This window comes from Felis catus, chromosome D4 (genome assembly GCF_018350175.1).
Source record: "Felis catus isolate Fca126 chromosome D4, F.catus_Fca126_mat1.0, whole genome shotgun sequence".
Lineage (NCBI taxonomy): Eukaryota > Metazoa > Chordata > Mammalia > Carnivora > Felidae > Felis > Felis catus.
Window position 1 is genome coordinate 63,113,111 of NC_058380.1, and position 26,466 is coordinate 63,139,576.

The 26,466-nt window shown below is 40.4% G+C and overlaps 1 protein-coding gene across 4 annotated transcripts in view; it reads left to right on the top strand.

Moving 5' to 3' along the window:
* Positions 1-26,466, top strand: part of PLPPR1 (phospholipid phosphatase related 1) — a 374,403-nt gene that overhangs the window by 216,847 nt on the left and 131,090 nt on the right. Inside the window, exon 1 of one of the 4 annotated variants that reach the window (XM_045043458.1) lies at positions 203-732. The exons of the other annotated variants lie outside the window; for them this stretch is intronic. The gene's annotated coding sequence lies outside the window, so the exon portion shown is untranslated. Of the gene's footprint in view, positions 1-202; positions 733-26,466 lie in introns of those variants that run through there. 4 annotated transcript variants of the gene reach the window in all.

Consider the following 26,466-nt stretch of genomic DNA (forward strand, 5'->3'; position numbering starts at 1 on the left):
GACTGGATGTTGTAAGATCAAGCTGTTGGGCTTCAGCATTTCTGACACAGGGTGGTCACAGCCCAGCCACCTGATACCTTTAGATCTAAATGGGAGCTGCCTGTGTGGCTGGGAGTGGCTTCCCTCCTCACCCCACAAAAGAGGCGCTGTGCTTGGGATTACCTACTGGTTGATTCAATGGCCTCATGTGAACTTCACTCAAAAGTTGTTCTCTGTGGCTCCAAGCAGGATCTTACCCAGTGCCTAGTGGTCTAGTATATTTCCAATGTCTGTATATTTATAATTTGTGAGGAATGGCTTGTATTCGCCCACAGTGAGGGCTTTCTGTGGGGATTACCACAGTTTTCTGTCTTTGGGTGGGCTTTAGAGAAATAGTCACTTTTGGCACCCATTGCCTCATAATACTAGGGTGAAATATCTACAAATCAAGAAGGAGAGGAGGTTTCGTACTAAGCGCCTTCTTGCCTCCTTCTGAGTCTTTTTAGTTCTAACTAGTGAGGGGGGTGGAGCAGAATAGAAAGAAGAAAAAAGAAAGCAACACTCTACAACTAAGACATGAACAAAAAGCAAAACTGAGGAGGAGGAGACAAGCCCTAATTCCCAGGAAACAGGACAAAAAGAGAGGAGATCCAGAGAAGGCAAGGGAGAAAGGAGGACATTGGGGAGCAGACCGAAGATGTAGCTTCAGAAATTGGAAGTGATTTTGCAGGAAGCCAGCAGCTGGTACAACAGGTACGCTGGGAGTGTGGGGTGAGGGGTACCAGGCGCCCATTTGCTGAGCGTTTGTGTCTCAGGCTCCTTGTTACCATTTTGCTCATTACCTCGTGAACTCCCCACCAGAACTCTGTAAGACATTAATGTCCAAGCCTGGCTCAGGGAAGTTAAATCCCTTGCTTAGTGTCACTCAGTAAGTAGCAGAAATGGAATTTAAGCCCAGATATGTTTTGACCCCAAAGCCCATTCTTAAGATGACCAAATCTGAAGCATCATCTTTTTACTGGCTCAGAACATTCAGCAGTCAGGTTTGGATGCCTGTTAACCTGACAGTGGGTGTTAAGAGAGGGTTCTAGACCTATTTTACTGCCTAAGGACTCTGCTCGAGATTAAAAGATACTCAGATGCTCCTGGTTATCTGGCTTTAAGCCCTACCCTGGGCTCACTTGCCTCATCAATGAAACTGCTTGCGTCTGCAATGCTAAAAAGCCCTTAAAGAATGAGGAACTTTCTAGCAGCAACCAAGTAACCACCTGAGGTTAGGATTCCACCCCTCCACCTCCACTTTGCCTCATTTTCATTTTTAGCCATTTGCCAAACTCAGTTCTCTGCTGCTGCTACTCCTGGAATGGATTCTTTCTAACTCCCCTTTTCTACTTCTATGTCAAGCCAAGCCCTCTCAGTCTTTTGCTAAACCCTCGATTAGCCTCGTAAACGTCCCCCTGCCTGTGGCCTCTCTATTACTCACAGATTTTCTGCCAGATTAATCTTCCCTAAACACAATGTTGGTTTTTCTATATGTTGACTAAATAGCACCTCACTGATCACAGAATGAAACCCCACTGCCTTTATCCAGCTGTCCATTGGGTCCCACAGAGACTCCTCCTACCTTACTTTTTAGACGCCATACCCAACATTCTGTATCCCGGGACATATCCATAACTTTCCCTACTCAGTGCCTACATCCCCACAATTCCCTGTGCTTGGCAGTCATTTTGTCTTCAGCCCAAATGTCCAAATCTATCTGTAACTCGAAGTCTGGCTCAAGTGCCAGTTACCACAAAAACCTTCTGCCTGAAGTGATTATCTCCCACAACTGAATTCCTATCACACTGTCTTGAAAATTCTTTTAAAGACCTTTACATTTTAAAATTTGTGTTAGAAATATTTAGGTAATAATAATACTTGTATCATATATTCTTCCAGGAATTTGTTTCACAGAATTATGACCAGTTGACATGTTGCTTTGCACATTTCCTCCCTACTTCTGAGATAACGGTAAAACATTAATTAGAGTTAATGGCTAAAAGAAGTACATATGTTCTGGGCACCAGGGTGGCTCAGTCGGTTGAGCGCCAGACTCTGGATTTCGGCTCAGGTCACGATCTCCCAGTTCGTGTGTTCAAGACCTGCGTTGGACTCTGTGCTGACAGTGTGGAGCCTGCTTGGAATTCTCTTTCCCTCTCTCTCTCTGTCCCTGCTCATTCTCTCTCTCTCTGTCTCTCTCTGTCTCTCTGTCTCTCTCTCTCAAAATAAATAATAAGTTTTAAAAAGTATATATATCCAAAAACAAGTGTGTAAAGCATAAACTCTGGAATATAACAGGGACTCCACAAATATTTCAATAAATGAATGAATAAATAAGCAAATTAAAATTTCTGGAGAGCTTAGCCTTAAAAACAAACAAACAAAAACCTTGAGTTACTCATAACCATTACCACTTCATACACTTCCTGGGCTCAGTTATGAGAATTTCGGAATTCTGTAAGGCCAAACAGTCTTCCGGTTGTCTGGAGATACCTTTTTGTGTATTCTATCTCAGACCCATGATGACTTTGCCTTCTCCACATTGAGTCCCCACCTGGCTTGCACTAAAGGCAACTAGGAAAACAAAAACAATTTGGGTGGTTATGAAATTCTTAGGTCATATTTTCTATTTAGAATTCATATTATTTCACTGTATTTTCTATATTTAAAGTTGCTAGAAATAAGCGAGAGGTCAACATAATTTTTTAAGTCTCTTTTTCATAACTGGATATCCATAGGACTTTTTATCTTTGGAGTTCAGCAGCTTCATCAATACTTTCTCAGGCTTTCTTAGGAAAGGGTAGGTCTTTTTTATCTGCGGCTTCAAATCGTTAATCCAGGATTGTTTTCTTCTGTTAGATCTTTGACTATTTTTGTTCCATTTTTTTTCTGCTTGCTTTTTCAGGAATACCAACTATAGGTGTGTCAGATGTCCTTTGCCTGACGTCTGTCATTTTCCTACAGTCATGTTAGGATCTTTGTTCTTTCTTATCTCGTCTTATTTCCAGCCTCTCTACTGTATCTCTGGCTCTGTTTTCAGCTGTGTTTATTTTCTATTTGTGCTTTTAATAAAGCTTTCATTTGCCATGCTTTTATTTTTCCTTTGCATTTCTTTCTGGAGTTCTGCCAACTCTTTTTACCTCCTATATTCCCAGTAATAATCGCCTATTTGAAATCCTGTGTCTCTTCTTTGAGTTCTTTCTACAGCTCTCTGTGAAATTTGCACATCTATGGAGATTGATTTGTCTGAACCCTCCCTTTTTTATTGGGTTGTTCTTTTCTGTTAAATGTTTTTTTTTTAATCTAGTTTTTTTGTTTTGTGGGGTTTTGGTTTTGTTTGATTTGCTTGCTTTGGTTTTGTAACTTTTATGCATAGACTGCCAGATGATGCCTTTTTGATTATTGGTTATCCTTGACTTAGACCACTAGTTTCAGAAGAATATTTCAGAATGGAGTGAAAGCTATGAAGTTGAAGCATTCCACAGGTGTTGGTTGAGCTTTGTTGTGTCCAACACATTTTCACAAAGTCTGTGTTGTGTTTATCTTGAACTCAAGCACTGGACTTCTATTTTTGTCGTTCAGAAAGCTGGTATGGTTCTCAGCAAAACCTTTACATCAGAGGTTGTCATAGTCATGATCTGAGGACTACTGCCTCCTGTCCATCTCACCCTGTCCTTCTGACCATCTCTATCAACTCAGCGGTTGATACCATAGCAAGAGCCACTCACCTTTGGTTCCTCTTCAGATCCCCATGCCTGCAGATCTGTAGGGACATAATATGCTTTTTTTAATGTCGTGCCTGTACCCCTAGATCTCATTTCAAACAAGATAACTTTTCAACAGATCTTAAGGGCAATGGCTCGTGTTCTTGGTAAAATCTGCCTCCCACTTCAGTTCTGAGGATTTCACACTATTGGCCAGCTATGTTTCATAGTTGGCACAGCATTGCCATTTCCAAATAAATGGATTTTTTTTCTTTAATAGTTTTTTTTTATGTGTAGTATTTGAGAGAATAAAGTGTAAATACTTTTATATCTTCAAGCAAAGATCTGGATAGTATGTTTTGAAAGGTCAAATCAGATGAAAAGAAAGCCATGTGTGGCTAATAGAAAATATTCTATGGATTAGATAACATCAGGGGTGCTTGAGTGGCTCATTCAGTTGAGCGTTCAACTCTTGATTTTGGCTCAGGTCATGATCCCAGTGTTGTGAGATCAAGCCCCACATCAGGCTCCAAGCTGAACATGGAAACTGCTTAAGATTCTCTCTCTCTCTCTCGCTCTCTCTCTCTCTCTCTCTCCCTCTGTCCCTCTTCCCAGTTCATGCTCTCTCTCTAAAATAAATTTTATGAAAAAAAAATTTTTAATCTTTATTTTTGAGAGAGAGAGAGACAGAGTACAAGTAGGGAAGGGGCAGAGAGAGAGAGAGAGAGAGACACAGAATTTGAAGCAGGCTCAAATTCTGTCAGCACAGAGCCTAACTGGGAGCCTAAACTCACGAAAATGCATTCATGACCTGAGCCGAAGTTGGATGCTTAACCAAGTAAACCACCAAGGCGACCCTCTAAAATAAATTTTAAAAGAAGATAATATCCAAGTAATAGGTATTTGTTACCATTATGAGTTGGCTGTGTAATTCTTTAGAACCCTTCTCAGATGGAATAATGGATGTGGAACAACTTTAAGAATATAAGACTGTACTTAAGTACAAGGCGGTAATATTCACTATAGAACAGAATTTATATGAATCTGAGACATCCTAAGAAATGTACTGGCTGGAATACCCAAAGTTCTTTTTCATTTATTTTGTTTCAAATATTTGTACTTACTTTAAAAGGAAAATATGTTAGCGTTCTTTAATCAAGGGAAGATCTTAACTATTGCAGAAATAAGAGTTAAGGACTTGTTGCTTTAAAATATTGTAGTCAGACTGCATAGCAGAGCAACATCCTTATAAGTAATCAGTTAATTGTCAGGTTCATGGTCACTATGGGTGAATGCTTGACCATGTACCAGTGAAGCCTTTTTGTGTGTCTATACTATTTGTCAGCTCCCTGCTTGGTTTACAGAGGGTGCTAACTATGTAGCACATATGCTTCTCTCCTTTCTTGCTGAGTCCATGATTGAATACTAATTCACCTTTGAACACATTACAGTGAGATCACACATGGCCTCAGGATCTTTCCCAAAATAAAACTTAAAGCATCTACTATAAATGTGTTTACAATGGCACAACAAAAGCAATATGCTTGCCAACCCCATTTAACTCACCACTGGACTTCTTGATTTGATGATATTTCCAAACTAATGATGGACAGGCAGAAATGTAAAACTATGCCAAGATAATGAGATTTCCTAACTGTCAGAAAACACTCTATTTGCTTATTTTCCATGCTGTTTAGGTACTATGACTGACATTCAGTTTAACGTTCATTGATGTCTTTTCTGGATACTGTTATGAACCCGGGTAAGGAGATGACTCAAGGGTGGGCACTGTTTTCAAGGAGTAAGCCAATTAGTCCATAAAATATTTGTTGAACACTTGCTCTGATAGACACAATGCTTGGTACTAGGGTTATAGCAGTGAGAAAAATGGACACTGACCTTGCCCTCATGTGACATATAGTCTAGAAGGGAAGATGAGAATTCAAAACGTAATGGTTAACTAATTACAAGTACATAAGGTGCTTAAAAATGATAGACAGGCCCTACTATTAGCATTTGATGGAAGCTCTGAGTTTGTTGTGGGTGGATGGGTTTGTCATCTAGTAATAGAAATAATCACAGAAGTAAACAAATAGAACTTGGTATGACACACATGACAGAAGAGTTATGTCAAGGAACAGAAGTCATGCCAAAGACTTAATGATTAATTCTGTCTTGTAGAGTTTGGGAAATAAACATAGGGGACACCTAATGGAGATTTTATTGAATGAATAGGCTCTCACTGGGCAGGTTAAGAGAGAGTAAGACTTTCCAGACAGAGCAAACAGCTGGATTTCAAAAAACGAAGGACCACAGCCTAGTATTTGCAGACAACTGTCAGTGATTCTGAATGGCAAGCAATAGCCTTTAAGATAATAAAGGTCCTTGGGGTACCTGGGTGGCTCAGTCAGTTCAGCATCTGACTTCAGCCCAGGTCATGATCTCATGGTTCATGGGTTCAAGTGCCGCATTGGGCTCTGTGCTGGCAGCTCAGAGCCTGGAGCCTGCTTCGGATTCTGGGTCTCCCTCTCTCTCTCCCCCTCCCCTCCTCGCTCACTCTCTCAAAAATAAATACACATTAAAAAAAAATTTTTTTAAAAGATAATAAAGTTCCTTTAAAGACACCTCAATAAGCTTAAGCTTTATTTTCTATGCACTGATGAGCCTAACGTTGACATGGTCCCACTTATTACAGAAAGATCATTTGGCGGCAGTCTTAAGGATGGATTGGTGAATGAAATAAAGCCTGGAGATAAGGAAATCAATGATAAAGTTGAAATGCCAAAAATCTAAATACCTAATCCAATTTACACTTTTGGTCTTCAGCTTACTTGATTTTCTTCCTGTGATAATGAAGAAGGAAAGGAGAGAATGCAGTTGAGAAATATTTAGGAGGCATAGTTCCCAGGACTTGTAATTGCTGGGTCATAATCCCTGAGAAAAAGGTTGGGGTGGCTGAGCATATGAAGCTTTCACTAAGATACAGATTATAGGAGATTTGGTTAAAATTCATGAGTTCCGTCTTGGATGTATGAAATTTAGAGGACTGTGAACATTCAGTAAATGTCCGATGGGGTGGAGGATATGTGTCTAAATTCAGAAGAGTGGTCAATTTGGAGATGTGGGTTGGAGCATTGTTAGCATATTATGATGGTTAAAACCATGAGGATAAATGAAATTACTCAGGAAGAGCATGTATGGTGGAAATAGAAGTCTGAGAAGAGAATCCTGGGAAGCATCAGCATTTAAGTAGAAGTTTTATAGAATAATAGAAATCAGGAAAGCAGGCTGCAAAGGGATAGTCAGAAATATAAGAGGAAAATCAAGAGACTCATGTCCCAAAAGTCAAGGTAAATGAAATTTAAAGAAGGTGATTTCTGCAATGTAGAGAAATAAAAGTAGGGACAGAAACTTGTTAGGTTTGGCATTTAGAAAGTCACTGTTGACATTTGGTGAAAAGAGCTTCAACAGAGATGAAATGGATGAAGAAGCCAGGTTACGATTGATAAAAATGAGAAAACTAAAACATACAGAGCACTCTTTCAATTGTATAGGGGAAGGGAGAGTTAGGAAAATAACTAGAAAGAGAGTTTCTTCATAGAATGAGAGAAGGTTGACTCCTAGGAACCAGTGGAGGAGACGGAAGTGGGAGACTATAGGACCAGAAGTCAAGTGAAGGAACTGGCCTTCATCTTAGTTTGGAGGTCTCTAGAAACATGTTGTGAGACAAGAAGGCAAGCACAACTAGTTTCTTTGGGAAGCACAGAAAATACTAGTAGGGGAGTGGGAAAGTGGGACAGGGGAGGATGACAGCCAATAAAAGGTAAACTCAAGCCAGCTACCACTAGGTGACTGGAGCTTAACCCTATAGGGAAAGTCTGGCAAACTGTAAAGTGTATGCCTCAGAGTTTTCTCATCCAAGGGGTGGGGAAGCTAGGCTATTTTACCCCTGCTACCATCAGACATTAATTGAGGGCTGCTTCTGAGACTCATTTTTTGTTTGTTTGTTTTGAAATGAATATATATTGCTTTATTATAATAAAACAATGTTATTTGAGAATGAAAGTAAAGGTCCTGTCTCTACTAAGTATTATGGAAACAAATGTATGAACTAAAGGTTAATGTCCAATTTTCCCCACATAACAATATGTGCTATCAGAGTACTTGGGTGGCTCAGTCTGTTAAGAGTCCAACTTCTGCTCAGGTCATGATCTCATGGTGTGTGAGTTCAAGTCCCACATCAGGCTCTCTGCTGTCAGCACAGAGCCTGCTTTGGATCCTTTGTCTCCCCCTTTCTCTGCTCCTTCCCAGTACATCCTCTCTCTCTCTCTCTCTCTCTCTCTCTGTCTCTCTCTCTCTCTCTCCCTCTCTCTCTCTCAAAAATAATAAATGAACATAAAAAACTACTCTTAACAATGTGTGCTATCATGACATGTGATAAAAATGTTTTAATAGCATTCATATTGTATTATGATTTATCTGTTTGTCTGCCTCCCCTTCAGCCAAAGCTCCTCCAGGACTGGGATGATCATTATTCATCTTTGTATCCTCAGCACACAGGTCAGGAATGTAGTAGGTGATGTGTAAACGTTGAATAACTGAGTAAACAGCACCCTCAAGAGTATTGAAAGGTTTTGATTTTAGTTTCAAGGCATTGATGTTGACAGTCACCACACCATTCATCTTGCTCTAACCTAGAAATACAGTCAATATATTTATATTAAATACCTTTGATTTTGGAAAAAGCAGTGGTTCTCAAACCTAGCCGATGATCAAAAATATCTGGGAGCTCTACTCCCAAAGGACAAAGTCAGAATCTAATATAAAGAATCTCTAGCTGTAAATGACACTGCAGCAAAATACCTAGTGCACCACAGGAAGTCTCTGAGGAGGAGTTAAGGTAAAAGGTCAGGGGCCAAGAATTTTGATTTCCCAGTACTTCCAGCCTGCATTGCAGGTAGCTGAGCTGTTATTCTCTGTTTCAACTAAAATGTCCCCAGGTAAATAGATGTTGTGGGTGCTACAGAGTTGGGAGTTAGCTAGGTCAGTTGAAGCAATAAAGCTCAAGGGACATGAGCTGGGCAGGAACAGCTTCTTTAGCTTGGAAGACTGACTCTCCTGTTGAGTGAATGGAAGCATGGGATTGAATGGACTCTCCATTGCCTTTCATGCGATAGGTGTGTGTGTGCTAAACTTGGTTCATATCTTTGTCATATAGCCTCAACTTAAGAGTTAAAAATGTATCTAAGTGGGAATCTATACGATAAAAATCTCATTTCCCCCATCTTACATATATAATTGAAAATCTTGATGATTTTCAATAGAAGTAGAAGGTCTTCTTTGTCTTTTCATAATTCATTTTGTTAAGAAAACCTGGAAATGGAATTTCACAATGAAAAATCAAGTGTATAGAGCTAAGTACATAGAGATTCAAAATCATTAATGGGATAGTCTAGGTAACTAAGGAATGAAATTAAATGCATTAACCAACCCCCCCCCACCCCTGGGAATTCATATCCTCAATATAAGTCATACAATATTTAGACTCTCTTATTATAAAAACTTAAATATAGGCATTGATTTCCTATTCCTCCCATTTTGAGTTGTCTTGGTGTGAAAGATCTGAGTGGTAGTTCAGGCTGTGCTAACATAAGTTTTTTCTGGATGGACTTCTCCAGGATTTTGACCAAACTGAAAATGACTTATTTCCCCCTCCATAATGACACTGATCAGTTTATTTTCCCTTTAATGTGTGAATCTGGTTACTAAAAGTGATTGCCTCTGATGAGTGGGGACATGATGGTGAGGAGAGGTGAGCTGGCAGCCTGCTATTGGGGTCATAAGCTCATAGTTGTATTTGACCTCAGCACATATGTTACTTTATACATTTTTGAAGTTTCTGTGAAGAAATAATGGTTTGTGGAATAGAAAAGAGAGGCTGAACGAGAGACAGATGGGTAAAGGTGGTGAGTCTGCAATGCAGTGTGCAAAAAAGCAAAGAGTTCAGGGGGGTGAGGATGATTAAGTGGCCACTTCCGTGAATAAGCTCATGGGGAATATTGCATGGAACTCATCTACGATGGGAAGGGGGCATTGTTAAGGACTGAGCTGACATGAACATGTGATGATCATGTTCTAAGCTGTGTGTTGTTAGTTGAGCCTTTCCATCTTCCTTTCCGGGGATGGAGAGCTAGACCCTCAAGACTAAGCAAATTCCATAGAGAATTATTTTGCATTTTGTGACATGAATATGATGGTACCATAACAAATGCAGGTTTTTCTGTGCCAAAAAAAAAAAAAATCTGGTGGTAGTGATAGCACCCTTGTTCCAACTTCTTATCCTTCAAGGTAATGCTAAGTGTAAGTGGAAAGGCCTCCAGGGTACCTATGAGGTTCCTAAAATTCCTATGTGGGGAGAGATTGAGCCTTCTAGAAATGGGCAGAACAAGGACAGAATGGTTTATTCCCCTCTGGGAATAAAGTGCTGTTGCATCTGAGGACCTGGCTGGGGAACTTTTGCTTAGTTGTTATGAGATACTGAACAGGTTACTTAGCCTCTGTACTCCTTGTACAGTACTCTTTCACAGTAAAATAGGATGGTTATCTCCACATCCAAGGGTGGTTGTAGGGACCATGTGAAGACATCTGTGGAAAAGATTGCCTGGCTGATGATACCAAGTGCTGATTTGTGTTTTTTGCTCTTTGTTTTGGGTACATTTGGTACTGTCTTACTCTTTGATCAGAATAAAAGCTTTCACATAAGAAATCCATTTTATCACAGGATTGGAGTCTTTAAACTTTTGTCCAAAATTAAGGATTATAGATTCTATGACTCAGTATGCATAACAAAAGTGAGAATTTAAAATGGAGCCTTTAAGGCTGTTAAAACAATTGCTTATTTAACATGGACTAAACCAAGATCAGCAAAGAGCTCAGGTTTCATGGAGAGCATAAAATTGGACAAATTCCTGGATAAAAAGCTTATAATCTAATTAGCCAACAGGATTCCATAAATATTTATGCAGAAATCATAGGACTGGAAAAAATTTTCAAGTTAAATGCAAATGTGATTTCTAAAAACAAAAAGTCCTTAACTTCCTTGTTCACCCTAACCTCTTACATGCTTTCAAAGTGTCATTGAAATATCTTTTAAAAAAAATTTTAACCACTTTACTGTGACAGGTTGTCTGTAGCTAAATGGTTGACTGGATATAAAACATTCCCCTTCAGCTATTAAAGCTGTCCTTGAAAAAGAATGTCTCTCAATTTCCTTCAAGATCACTTGTGTTCAGACAAATAGCATTGAACCACTTTGTTTTTGGTAATGTCACTTCATCAGCATGATTTTTTGCCCTTGACCTACAAGAGATACAAGTGGGAGGTTTCTAACAGAATTGCATCATCAGCTGCCTATAAGTATGATTTTCTGATCATCAGCATTGCCCACAAATGGAATAAGCTGTAAGAGTGTTTTCTTTCATACAGATGTTCAAATATAGGCTCAATACATGGTAGTTAGCATGTTACCTCAGTTGCCCCAAGATGTTCTGACTCTGGGAAATCAAAGAGAAGGATTTGGGCATGCCTTAGATTAAAGAAAATATTGATATTAGATAACTTTTCCACAAACTTGCAAATAAGCACAAATGTCCACTGATGTCAAACCAGAGAATAGTAGTAACTTCTTAGTTTTTTTTTAAATTCTATTTTACTATGTGTCTCCATGTACCTTGAAGATCACTGTGTTTATGCCCTTGCACTAAGGCTCACTTGTGTGATCTCTGACAAGTTATGTAGCCATTCTAAACCTCAATTTCCTTGGGTACCTGGGTGGCTCAGTTGTTCAGCATCTGACTTCGGCTCAGGTCATGATCTCACAGTTTGTGAGTTTGAGTCCCACATCGGGTGAGCATGAGCCCTACTTCAGGTGAGCCCCCCTTCTCTCCCTCTTTCTCTGCCCCTCACTCACTTGTGACCTTTTTCTCCCCCCCCCTTCTCTCTCTCTCTCTCTCTCAAAAACAAAAATTAAAAAAAACCCCTCAATTTCTTTATCTATAAAATGGGGATATTAATAGTGCCTGCCTTATATGATCATGGGGATTCTTAAGCAATGCTGGAGAACTTAGCATGGCCTAGCACGTGGGAAGCATCTGTAAAGGAGGAAAAATAACGTTCCCCTTAACTTTCTAGGTTCTTGGCTAGATATCCCTCCCCACCCGCCCCCCACCATAATAAAAGATTAACAGGAAAAACACAGAAGTTTAATAACCTATATACCTTCTATATACATGGGAGAGACTCAAGAAAACCGAGTAACTCCCTGAAATGTCCCAAGCCACCACCTTAATTTTGTCTTAATGTTTATTTATTTTTAAGAGAGAGAAAGAGCACGAGCAGGGGAGGGGCAGGGAGAAAGGGAGACACAGAATCTGAAGCAGACTCCAGGCTCTGAGCTGTCATCACAGAGCCTGATGCAGGGCTTGAACTCAGGAACTGTGAGCCAAAGTCAGGTGCTTAAGTGACTGAGCCACCTAGGCACCCCAAGCCACCACCTTAAATACCATCTCCAGTTAAAAACAAAAGAAAGACATAGCGGGTGGGGAAGGGAGCAGGTATGGGAGGTAACCAGGAACACCTCAGGAAACAAGGGTAAAGTTGTTAAGCACTTTTAAGTCATTGCCTTCTCCACTGATAAGAGTTTCTATAAATGTAGTCTTCCTTTTCTTCTTGCTAGAGAGAGAGAGAGAGAGACAGAGACAGAGACAGAGACAGAGAGACAGAGAGACCCTTACAAACATTTACATTACAAATGTAAATGTCCCTTACAAAAGGGTAACTTATACTTGGTCTTCAAATATTCTCCCATGTCTACTGTTTCTTGAGAATAACCAGCTCATGATAATCCTTATGCCAAAAAAGCATGTTTTGGGGTGGCAAATTCTCTCCTTCACATTCGAAAATATAAGTCACTTATTGAATGGAAGAGAACAGAGTATCTGATAAAGGGATTTTCCCAGATGACAAGACCGTCTGTCTCTCTGGGAAATGATTACCTTATTTCAAAACTGTATAGAAGTCCTTTTCTGAAACTTTAAGTATAGAATGGGTCCTTGGACTAGATAGCTCATGGAATAGCTTCCTAGCCTGAGACCCCATTATTATGAACATTTAATTCATACTAATCATTTAGGGTAGTTTATTACAGTAAATATTTACCCTCCTAAAATAGCAGCAGCCTGCCTCTCCTGGGTAATCATTGTGTAGGATGGGGAGTTAGCATGGTGGCATGGAGTTCGATGGACCTAGTTTCTGTCCTAGTGTTAGTACCTGTTAGGCTTGAACCATCCTGAGGCAAATTACGTAACCCCTTTCAGTCTAGGTATCCATGACTATAAAACAAGGTTAAAAGAATATCTTCCTTAAAGAACTGGAATGAGGATGTAACCAGTTAAGTCTGTGTTGAATCATAATGTACTGGGTATCCAGTAAACAATCTTTGTTTTGGTTGCAATTTTCATTTTTCAACCAGGTGTATCTGTATGAATAAACACAGACTGACAGAGTTTTCTCTGCTCCCAGCAGCAGGAATATCTTCTGCCTTGCCTTTGTGCTAACACGAAGTTGATGTAAGATTTTGGATTGCACCCAGAAGTGCTGATATAAAGGCCTTAAATAAAATGCTTTGGTTAGAAATTATTTGGGCTCATCTGCAGATCAGTGACAAAGGTGCCTGGCTTCCAGGAGGGCAAAGTAAATAATTTTGTGGCTGGCTTTACTTACTTCAGGAATGACTTGAGAGTTTTGTGCTAACAGCATAGGTACACATTTCTGCACCTCTTCCCCTCTTTTAGAGCTGTGGTGGCAAAGTCCTCTTAGCCTGATGTACTAAACTTGAAAGAATTGGATTCATTGGTTTATTTTATTTTTTTTAATTGAAAAATTTTTAAAGTTTACTTATTTTGAGGGGGGGGGGGGGTTGCAGAGCAGAGGGAAGGAAAGAGAATTTTCAGTAGGCTCTATACCCAGTGTGGAGCCTGACACGGGGCTTGATCTCAGGAACCCAACCTTGAGATCATGACCTGAGCTAAAATCAAAAGCCAGATGCCTAACCAAGTGAGCCACCCAGGCACCCTGGATTCATTTGTTTATTAAGTTTAGGGCATTCTAGCTTCAACCTCACCCTGGCTTTTGAATTTTGCTTTTGGGGGCTTCTAGAATCTTTGGGGCTTGACCTAACACTTTGGCAGCATTGACCCGTCACCGAGCTCTACAGGGTATTTCCTGGTTGCCCAAATGGCTTAGCTCTGTGTTGTGAAGAATGTGGTTAATTAAGGGTTTCCGGGAGAACCCACAAGTGCTTTTTAATTTTTCTTGCTGTTTGGTTCATCTCTTCCCTTATCTCATTATCCACATTTCTCCTCCAATCTTAAGAATAAATTTCCTCCTTCTAAAACCCTGACAGCCGAGATGTAGCCTGCTGCCTGCCTGACTGCCTTGTGGTTTCTCTGTGAGGGGGGGAAATGTGAAGTCAACTCCTATTTGAATCTAAGGCTTCTCTGAAAACTGATGTGAACAAATTAGATGTCCTGAGAAATAGCCACAGCTCAGTGATTCATAATCTTTTTCTCTATATGAGTAAGGAAGATGTTTAATAAGTATTGCTCATGTTCTCTACAAACGGTCCCTTCTTGTTAACCTGAGTCATATGGCTTCCCTCTAACCAGTGGTGTCTGGACACTGGAAGACAAAGATAGAAACTGGAACTGTAAGTGCTGAGTGGAAAACTTTCACTCAACAAATGTTTTCAGAACACCTGGCACATGCTGAACACTGTACACATCATGTAATTTATCCCTCACAGCAATTACCCCAATACACCCACAACAGTACAAAAGAATAAACACAGCAAGTCACAAGGACTTAATCTACTTACTTGGTTCCAGTAATGACCTGGGTCCAGATCCATACCTGTCAGACTCTAAAACTAGCACTCAAGTCCATGGAGATGGGGCTTCTTCATCTAGATATAAAGTTACATTTACTTATGGGATGAGGGTTGATACTGACCTCAGGAGGAAATCCTGACATTCTGGTGGCATTGTAGTGACCTCAGGCTGATGCGTGAGGTTGATAGTGAACCTGTTCAGACTCTGTGGGTTACAAGCTAGCAAAGCACAGAGAGAAAGGAGGATGTGTTAGAACATTGGAACAGGTGTTAACTTCATCTCAAAGTTTGTTCTTAGATATCAGCATGGGCGGTCAGCAAACATGTGCCTTTTGCAGGGCTATCTTAACCAATTCCAGATTGGACTACAAAATAACATCAAATCCCTGGAACGATTTTATAGTCTTATGAAGTGTGGAGTGTCAGTGGGATAGAGAAAAGAATAAGGTCCCCCAAATACAGTCACTGTATGTATATTGATTCGCGACTTGTGGAAGTTCTTTTAAAATCAGGAAAAACTGGGACACCTGGGTGTCTCAGCCAGCTGAGACATGAGACCATCCCATGACTTCAGCTCAGGTCATGATCTCATGGATTGTGGGTTCAAGCCCCGCGTCAGGCTCTGTGCTAACAGCTCAGAGCCTGGAGCCTGCTTCGGATTCTGTGTCTCCCTCTCTCTCTGCCCCTCCCCCACTAGTGCTCTGTCTCTCTCTCTCTCAAAAACAAATAAACATTAAAAAAAAATTAGAAATTAAATTAGGAAAAACTGAGGGCTCATATCAGGGAATCACAATCCCTGGGTGCTTATTGGACTTTAAAAAGCACCAGTGCATCAGTCAGTGAACTGACCATTAGCCAGAAGGCTGAGGACCAGGGATATGGATTAAGCCCTTTGCTTCCTTTTTCATTTTTCTGGAGAAGAAACTGATGTAGTGACTAAGTACACAGACTTTGGGGTCAGGCACCTAGGCTATAAATCTCAGCTTTGATACCACCTACGTGATCCTGGGCACTCTGTTTAAATTTTCTGTAACTGTTCTCTTATCAAAATATAGTTCATAATGAAATCTATTTCACAGGGTTGTTGTGAGTGCTAAATGGGTACATATCCTATGTAAATTTTTGCTTTTGCCCTCATCCCTTCTATCCTGGCCTTTTGATGCCTTTATAAATGGTTCCACTAAAAATAGAAAAAGGAAGGAAAACTCAAAGTACTTTGTGTTTGGGGTTATTTGTTTTGTTTTGTGGTGTTTTGTTTTTGTTTTTTTTAGTAATTTTAGCGCAAGAACAGGTGAAAACTTTTGATCCAAAATTGGGTTAATAGTTTGGGGGTGTCTGGATGGCTCAGTTAAGTGTCCGACTCTTGATTTCAGCTTAGGTCATCATCTCACAATTCATGAGTTTGAGCTACAAATCGGGCTCTGCACTGATAGTGTGGAGCCTGCTTGGGATTCTCTCTCTCCTCTCTCTGCCTGTCCCTGACTCACACGTGTGCACATGCACGTGCTCTCTCTCTCTCAAAAAAAAAAAAAAAATTGGGGCTAATACTTTGATTTCATTCATTTCCCTTCTAGTATTACTGTTAATGAATTGGCTGTGCTTTAATTAGAGGGTCTTTTAAAGATATGAGAAGTCTACCATGACCAGTTTTTGCTGTCTACTTGATTCCCCGGGGCATTGATGTAGAGAGTGGGGAAGTGAGGAGGGAGGTGGAGGGAGGGAAGCTCAGTCACCCCTACCTTCTCTTTGGAACAACTGTAACTGCAACTGTCACCATGTGTTGTCATTTGGCACTGTGCCAGATGCTATGGGAGCCACTAAGACTTACAAGTCAGATCACTCTTATAGTTGGTAATGTGGAATAAAGATAACCCATGTGCAACAGAAAGTTAACTGAGAACTTTAGAGTTTGAGAGACAAAATGAGAACACAAAAGGGGTCTAAGAGATTGCCTCGCTCCAGCCTATCATTGATGATGATTTAGCCTTGCCTGTGATTAAACCAAACAAATGCTCAGATAGTACACGTGCATAGCTTATCAGTGGATCAAAGCCTGAGTATCGTGAATGGCTGACCGACTAAACTAAGAAGACTTCCTGGAAGAGGCTGACATTGAATTGTGCCTTGAAGGATATGAAGGAGTTGGAAAGGCAGAAAAAATAAGGAAGGGCATTTGTTAATATTCAGGAATCCCAACTTATTTGGAGAATACATTTATGGCAAGGTATTGGTTTTGTTGTTCTTTAAGCATGGTATTTTACAAGGAGATCCTGTGAGGCAATTCTCCAGAACAGTCTGTCTATTTCTGGGCCACATGAAAGCTGAGAAGACACAACTGGGATTCATGAGGAAAGACTGAGGAGTAGGCTGCAGGTGATCTCATGGGAGGGTAAACAGAAAGTTGTTCGTCACTACTGCAGACAGCACCAGAAAGATGAGTATTTTAGTTTGAGGGATTTAAATAAATAGGAAAAAGCATTTTAACATTTCCATCACTCCTACTTTGACCAATGACTAAATCTTAGATGCTCAAATTCAAAGTGAATTTGAGTTCACTTACCTGTGTGTGTCTAGTGCCCTTGCCTTAACCCAGGCCACCTTCTCCTCTTGTCTAGATGATAGCACAGTCTTTTAGCTGGCCACCTCACTGTATCCATTCTTGTCCTGTTCTCCCAAACCATCATCTGTACCCCAAACAATCTTTAGTGAGCACAAATCAGGGTATGACAGCTTTTTCCCTTAAAGCCTTTCAGTTGCTGGGGTGCCTGGGGGCTCAGTAGATTAAGCATCCAACTCTTGACTTCAGCTCAGGTTCATGAGATCAAGCCCCATGTCAGGCTCTGTGCTTACAGCAAGGAGCCTGCTTAGGATCCTCTCTCTCTTTCTCTCTCTCTCTCTAAACATTAAAAAAAATTTTTTTTCAATAGTTTACTATTATTCTTAGAACTAATTCCAAAGTCTTTAATATGGCCTACCCTGTGTCATCTTGGGCCTTCTCTTCCCTCACCTCACTACTTGTCCCCTTGACCATGCTCTTTATGTTTTAGCCATATGGCCGTGCCTTCTCTCATCTTGGGAACTTCCCATACGCTATTGCCTTCAAAAGGAGGATGGTTCCCACCCACCCTCCTCACTCCTCTGCATCCAAAGATCCCTTCTTCAGGGGAGATTTTCCTGGCCATGGATTTTCTTTGGATTTTCCTCCAGAGAGACCATGTTTTTTCATCTTAGTTGTTATTATTTCATGTCATCTTTCCAAAAGACACTTGGAGTACAACTGGGGAACAAAATAGACAAGGAGTTGTGACACTTCCATTCTGGAAGTTGGAGGAAGATAATAAATAAACACAATAAATAAATGATAGCATATGTTAGGTGTCAGGTGGTATAGATAAAAGAGAAAGTAGACGCAGGGTAAGGAGCAGGAATACTAGATGAGGCAGGCAGGCTGCAATATTCAAGAACAGTCAGCGTATCTTCCATCTCATATGCAAATTACCCAAAAAGCATTGTAGTGTTAATTGTAAAAAGTAAAACTATAAAGGTATTAACTTGTATAAAGCCTGTCATGGAATAGTAAGTCCTCAATGGATGTTTATCAAGGAGACTAGCGGGCCATATTATCATTATTATTATACTCATTCAAAATCCTAAGTTTGGTTCAGTCACTGATTAAATGCAATCCTCCCCTGACTGTGGGCAAACCAAGGCTCACACCAGTGTTGTCTAACCCTCCTCTGTAACCTCCTGTGGTGAAAGGGATTTCCTCTTGATTCTATTTCCTGTCTCCTGTGAGAACCCAACAGGGTCCAACAGAGCTAATTAATTAACCTGTCATGAGGCCATTGGGACTTCTGGCAATGATTTCTGAGGGTGCCCAAGGATCGAGAATCTAATGACAAAAATAAAACCACTCTGTTCCAGAGAGTTGCCATCAGGATAGATTTGGTATCTTAACTCATGGATCCCTCCGTCTCTCTGTGCTTTCTGTCTGTCTCTCTCACACACACATGTTTATATTTTCTCTCTCTCTCTGTCTCTCTCTCTTCCTGTCTTCTCTTCTGAAAAACAAACAGCTTGGCTCCTGGGCAGCTTAGCTTTAAATTGGAAAATGCAGCCTTGCTTGGCAGAACAACAGTTTCGCAGACTCCCCACTGCTCAGAACAGCTTGTGACATACATCCCTGCAGGCAAGACCGTAAAGGGCTGTCTAATATCCTGGAAACACCACACCCCAAAAAGACTTTCCTGTGTAGCTTCTTTAAAATTATTGTCTATGGGGCATTTCCTCCCTTCTCCAGCTTGGACTTGATCTTTTGCTGTTTTTCTTTCCACTTAATTAGTGATCCCATCTCTTGGATCATTAGAAACCACTGTGGCCCTGGAGATGCAAACCAGAACAAAATTCAGAGGGGAATGTTGAGGAACCAATGACCAGGAAGTCCAAAAGGGTACTCTGGTCCCTCTGAACTTAATATTGAACAAATTCACTTCTAGGCTACTGAGAGAGGCCCATATGCAAACAGGGACTCCTATCTACTTCTACTCCCTGTTCATTTCGAAAATATAAAACCTGGATTGAATCCAGGTCTTGCATGGTTCTAATCCCATCTCAACTAGATGACCATGGTCTCTAATAGGTCTTCCTAACTCCACAGTTCACCTACCGCCATCTAACTTCCATCCTATGAGCCATAGGAAATGCAGAGACTCTAAAATCTTTAGCTTGGCATTCTACAACCCAGTCCCAATCCTCTGGCTATACCCAGGTCCATTTTCTTGGTGTCTCCTGTGTGCTGGCCAAACTTGTATAACCATAATTCCATATACCTTGGATATTGTCTGGGCTGCTCTGCTCCATACTTTGCTCATTCTAATGTCTGGAAATACCTCTCCTCGGCCTATTCATACATCTCCTCCTTACCTGTCCTCACAGACACACCTCAGATGTCTTCCATGGAAATAATTTCTTCTTCCTATGAATTCTCATCATCCACATTTTTAAAGGACTCTGAATTTGTCTGTATCTATGTTCCTACTAGGTTGAGAGCTGCCTGCTGTCAATGGCTGTTTGACTCATATTTACATCACTCAAGGCTTAAGGCCTTGTAGTTAGTAGGTACTTATAAAGGCTTTTGATGGGTGAATGGACAAAATGGTACCGTCTTCTCACAGTCTGTCTTCCAAATAGTTTGTAAAAGGCATTTTAATACTAGGAATACCAGATCTTTTCTAAAATATGGCCCATTTTTTAATAGACTTTAATCAAGTACAAGTTCATCTTAAACCTTACCACTGGGCATTTTTCCCTGGAAGGATGTGAGAGACCACAATAAAACAATTCTTTACCCCTAACAAGTCAGTCCTATAACATAGATCATGATGGTGGCATCATTGTAAATTTTGTTATTAATAACTGCGGTTGCTTTTGAAATTATATTTGAAATTTTATAACCAGAGCCAGATGTAAAAGAATACAAATACTTTAAGAATCACATTCACTGCTTTTCGGTTAAGAGCAATGGCAACATATTCTCTGCCTATTTTTTCCCCAGACTTTAAGCTGAACACAACTTCTGCTGAAACTCTCCTAATGTCCAAGCCTGTGTATGTGTGTGTGTGTGTATGTGTGTCTGTCTATCCATCCCTGTGTGGACATACTTCTTGTTCTTGCTCCACTGTTTCAAGATTTCAGTTTAACTGAGCATCAAACCTCATTTCCCTCACCCTTTGACTTTATTGAAGGAAACATTAACTCACTACTTTATAAATGAGGAAAGCCCTTTGTGCCCTGCTACCTTTTTCAGCTAGGTTTTGTGTGTGTGTGTGTGTGTGTGTGTGTGTGTGTGTGTTTTGTGTGTGTGGAAAATTAGGGGTAAACAATATCAACAATTTTTTAAAAGAAGTGAGAGCAACACCCTGCTTGTCTGGGCACTGTTTTCCTATTAAGCAGTTCTCCTGGTTGTGACCCATAAGGCAGTCTTGGGCAGCCCTTCCAATCAGCCATTTAGACGCTCAGACGCTTTCCTCCCAATTGCTTCAGGTCACCTGCTGAGCTTGGTGCTTGACCTCATCCTTGTTCTCCTTATTTTTAAAAGATTAATCTCTACAGAGATGGCTCACATTTAGGTGGACTTTGGCTCTCCTTTTTTTTAACTTTTAACTTTTTTTAAGGCATATACATTTTATCTATTTATTTATTTACTTAGAGAAAGGATACAAGTGAGCGAGGGGCAGAGAGAGAGAGAAAGAATCCCACAAGGGGCAGTAAGAAAGAGAGGGAGGGAGGGAGACAGAGAGAGAAAGGGAAGTAGGGGTCACCCAAAGTGGGGCTCGTACTTACCAACTGTGAGATCATGACCTGAGCCGATGTCAGAAGCTTAAGGACTGAGCACCTAAGCACCCAAGGCATATACCTTTTAAAGCAGCAATCTAAAGTGATTTTTTTAAATGACCAAAGACTCAGAAATAGAATTCAGTGGAATAATTCCCCCCACCTTTCAATTTTACATTTTGGAATGTTTTCGGTTTTACATTTTGATTTCTAGGACTTCAAAAACATTTTATTTCTCATTGTCCTTTGGGTCCAAAGTATAGTGGTCTTAGCTAGCTGGAATAGGCAAAAGGGATTGAGCCAAGACCTACATTAGTATCATATTGTTGAGTTCATGCAAAACCTAGAAATGATTGACTCAAGACGTAGTTAGGACTAGGAGCTAAGTAAGAAACTGAACCATGGCAGAAAGCTACAGCAAGCTTAGACATTAGCCAGGCAACCTCTGCTTTGGTTGTGAGAGGTCCAGCAGGAGGGACCCTAAATGCAAATGATACCCTGGTGACAAAGGGCAGTGGCTGTCTTGGAGCCCTAGGGAAACCTGGAATCATTCCTGGGTCTGAAAAGCCTCTCAAAAACAATGTGGGGGCCCAGGTATCCTCAAAAGGCCCCTGAGTTGTGGGTGTTTTGTAAAGGTTTGCCTCCATTCTAGATTCCCCTAGATTATGGGGTTTTTTGCTCTGTATATCTCCCTGCCTTACTTAGTCTGAACTAGTTCAAAGGCTGGACTGTGGATCTAATTGTGAGACTATGCAGGGAAGAAACTGGAGGGAAAAGGGAGTGCCAAAGCCATTCTCCTATTATATAGGGTCTTCACATCATCATTCTTCACAAGCTTTGAAAACAGAGTAAAGAATTTGTCTTGAGAGCCTAAGTAGTTCTTTCCTAAATCCCACACCATCTGATGATAAAATCTGTTTAGCGCTCACCTACAACCCATTCAGTTCATTCCTATCCCTTCATGTCTTTGTTGCTCTAAAAAAAAAAAAAAAGAAAAGAAAAGAAGAAGAAAAGAAAAAGAAATAAAGAAAAAAAGAAATAGGTTTTCAAGCTTTGGGAAATTAAATGCAAAGTGTGATCCTGGTTGGAGATAATGTACTGAATAGAAATGATCCAGAACAGTGAGGGGTATCTCAGCACCACCAAGGAAGTTAATGCCTATTTAACATGTGTGAAAGAGAAGCTGGATTGGGGGATTGTGGCTCACCCTGAGTACTAGTGAATAAAATGAAATTCTCACAACTCATTTTTCCTTACCTTTTAATTTCTCCTTTTCTACAATTTCCTTTACCTCCAGTTAAGATTTTGGTCATGGGTTGCCTGTGTGGCTCGGTTAGTTAAGCATCCAACTCTTGATTTCATGAGATCAGTCATGGTTCATAAAACAGTCTCTGCGTTGACAGTGAGGAGCCTGCTTGGGATTCTCTCCCTCTCTCTCTCCTCCATCCCCTTACACACACTCATTCTCTTTCAAATAAACATTAAAAAAGAAGATTTGGGGGCGCCTGGGCAGTTCAGTTGGTTAGGCGTCAGACTTTGACTTAAGTCATGATCTCACAGTTCACGAGTTGGAGCCCAGTGTTGGGCTCTGTGCTGACAGCACGGAGCCTAGAGCCTGCTTCAGATTCATTCTCCCTCTCTCTCTCTCTCTCTCTCTCTCTCTGTCTTCCCCATCTCAAAAATAAATAAATATTAAAAGATTTTTAAAAAGATTTGAGTCACATAGAATTAAGCCCTATTTTCCCCCTTTATAGACATAATCTCATCTTAAACTAATTGTAGGCCTAATCTCAGTTTAATCTTACATAAACCTAAGTTTTGTGGAATTTCTAGAAAGTTCCACCATGTTCAAGTGTTGTAAAACTCATGTCAGAGATGCTTTTGACATGACCTGGGTTATGGATTGTGCTGGTACATATTCTTGCTTCCATGGCTCCCCCCAACACCTGGGAAAAGCATACCACTCAGTGGCCCAGAATCTCAATAAATATTTAGTATTCTGCAACACACGAATGAAAGAAAGACAAAAACCCAGTGATAGTCTACAAGGAGTACTTCTCAGTGCCATTTGTGGTTCCTGGATGAGAAATGTTTTCATAGTGGTTATTAATTAACCAACACTGAAGTCCCTCTACCTGTTGTCTGGCAAACTGGGAGTCTGTTTTGGTGGTGGGAACAGAAAGTATTCTTGCCCATGTGTGAGCCCTGGTGATTATTTGCTTTAATCCCTCTGGGTGGTTTTTTTCAGGCCTTGGGTACTTTCCATTCATGCTCATCAGTACTGTGCTAAAAACACACAAGGGACCTTCTGCAGCACACCCAACTGTGTCTCTGCATTATTCTCTTCTCTGTACTCTGCCTTGGGAACTTCAGTTGTGTAGGCTTTCTCCACATTCTCATCTCTATCTACTCAGGGAGACCACTAGCCATTCTTCTGGGTTCTCCTTTCCCTACCATGTCCTGAAGACCCTCCAGCCAATAAGCTAGGGCAGTCCTGGGGCTCACCTTTGTGTGTTCTCATCTTTCAGGGATCACCACCCTTTGTTGCCTCATGTCCCATGCCTCAAATACCATTGTCTTTTTTATTTTTGTTTGTATGTTTGAGTTGTCAGGCATGAAATCCAGTCTCAGTTACTTTCTTTTAGCTGGAAGCAAAATCCCTTCAGAGCTATTTTAAGGTTGTTTAAGCTTGTTTTCAACACTCCCTTTTTGAGATCCCACGCCATATGGTAAAAAACAAACAAAAAATCCAAATTTCCCTCTCTTGGGTACTAGGCAGGAATAGGTTTGTCCCCTTGGGTAAAACTGTGGCCTTTATCCCAGGTGAAGCAAGTTCTTCATCAGCTTAAAAATTCTCATTTTCTAGGAGCTCTACTTTCAATCCTCCTAAATTAGTGGTTCTCCCCTAGAGTCCATCTCTACCCCCACCACCTCCCCTCTTGAAGGGGACATCTGGCAATGTCTGTAAACTTTTAGCTGTCAATGATTTGGGAAGGGGGTTGTTACTGTTGGCATCTCATGGCTAGAAGCCAGGGATATAACTAAACATCTAACAATGTTCAGGAAAGCCCCTCACAAGAAATAATTATCCAGCCCACTATATCAATAGTGATGGGGTTCAAAAACACTGTCCTAACTGTGGCCTCAGAGTGAAGAATTTTTGACTTCCTTGGAAGGGTACCATTTTTGGTGTCCTTGTTGTTGTTGTTGCCTATGTGGTTTTTAGATTTTTGTTTTAGTGAGGTCTATTAATTCATATCATCCTAACTTTGAAAGGAACCATGGCATTTTTTGGCAAAATCAGCTCAAAATTGTCTCTGTAAAAGGAGAAAACTCTAGCTTCCCTAACATAATAGACTCTAGGCTAGTGAGAATGACCACTACTGAGAATGACCATAGGCTATGACTTTGGCCACTAGCAATTTTAGATTCACATCAAAGTTGGGCAGAAAGGCCCACTGGATTATGGTGACTATTTTTCATAGACATTTTTCTTCTTTGCAGCTTCCTTGACTGACCAGCTGGAGCCAACTATGCAAAACTTAAAAATGAAGTCTAGCTGTTACCATGCTTCATCACCATCAATTTTCAGAATCACAAAAACAGATACTTTGTAATCAGTAATTATTTTTGTATCTATCATGGGTTGATTAGGATTTATAACAATTCTCATAAATAAGAGGAAATTATGTGGAAAAATCAATGGAAATATAGGAGATGGCAGTGATCGCTTCATTAGACAATTCTGATTTATAATATACTTAGCTGCTTAGAAATAAGAGCTCTGTCTGAGTTTATTACCAAGAAACAGCATTGTCTGTCCATATTCTCTTTTTTCCCAATGTTACTATCTGATATGGAAATAGACCACGAATATTTCTTATTCTTGAGATACTCTGATTGTGAGAGTTTGTGCACAAAGAGCTACATGTACCTAAATTTTGGTACTTCTGTTGCTCATCCTGGTTCTCATACATTTGACCTGCTCTTTGTTTTTAGTTTCTCACACATGTTAGGCTGATTCATATTCATGTCTTCGGAACGTTTGCTCCTGCTGCTCCCTTTAGCTGAAATGCCTCTCTCATCCTCCTCTGCTTTTATTTTGATCAACTTAAATAGCCGTCTCTTCTAAGAAACCTTTCCTCAACTTTCTCTTCAACTAGAGCTGCAATATTACTTTTGTGGACTCTAAGCAACTTTGCCTTTGGGGACCCCTTTCTCTAGTTAAAAAAACATTAAAATTTATATTTTACAATTGGCATAAAACTAAATTTAATAATATATATTAAAATTTTCTTCTGCCTCAAAGTCCATTTTCTGGTTTTAGAAGAAATTAAAATCTTTGCATAGGCCCCTAAAAGTATTATGGATCCCAGGCACTATGTCTACTGTGCCTAATGCATAAAAGATTAATGTACAATATAACTGATGGATAAAGAGATCCCTGACTGCAAGAATTAGAATTGATTATTTATTTGTGCTATCATTATCCTTCTTCCTTCTTCCTATCCTTCCTATCCTTCTTCCTGTTATATCCACAGGGTATTTGACCAGTTCATTGCTTCTGGTTTTGCCTAATGGGATATGTGGTATGACTTAGGGACTCATGAATGAATGAATGAATGAATGAATGATAAGATATGTTCTCTTATTTTGAAACCTTGGGCACTGAGAAACTCAAGTTCATGAGAACAAAGCTGGGCTGGGCTGTACTAGAATCTTGGTGACTGGACTATGTGGTACTTCTTCAAAAAGATTCTGATGACTTCTGTTTCTGGGAGCCTGGAGTAAGATGTACTTTTCCCTGTGCCTTCGACTAAAAACAACTAAAAATCTTAAATATTCTATAAACATAAGGAAACTGAGAGATAGAAGGAAAAGTAGACTATCTAAGGACCTTAGCACACAAGAAACAACACAATAGTGAGTTCCCATGATTTTCTTTTTGCTGCTTCTCTCAGACTAGATGGAGAATCTGGATACCCAGAGAAGAATAATAATCACAGACAAAATAGCCCCAAGAAAAGCTCAGCCAAAGGGTAGGGAAAAGGCAGCCGAGGAAAACAGAAAACTTTTAGAAAAGAACCTCTTGACTCCAGCCAAACACCACAGAAAAAACTATAGTCCCATCTCTTCTGCTGAACTAGTGAAGGCCAAGTGGAGACCCTGGACTTCTACCTTTGCTAGGCAATAAGGAGACTCCCTCAGATTCCTGCTGAGGTCATGTCAGAAAAAGTCAAGGGGGAGCCAGAACTTTATTTCATGCAGGGCAGTAATGAGTTGTCTCCCTACCTCCCAGTATCAGAGGGAAATATGTGGGGAGCCTGGCCTCTCACCCCTACCAGGAAGTACTGAGGAACCCCTACTTCCTTTTCACTGGGGTGGCATCAGAGGAGGGGCTAGTGGAAAGTCAGGAATTTTACCACTACTCAGCAATCATGAGGCCACCTTCCCACAGTGTCT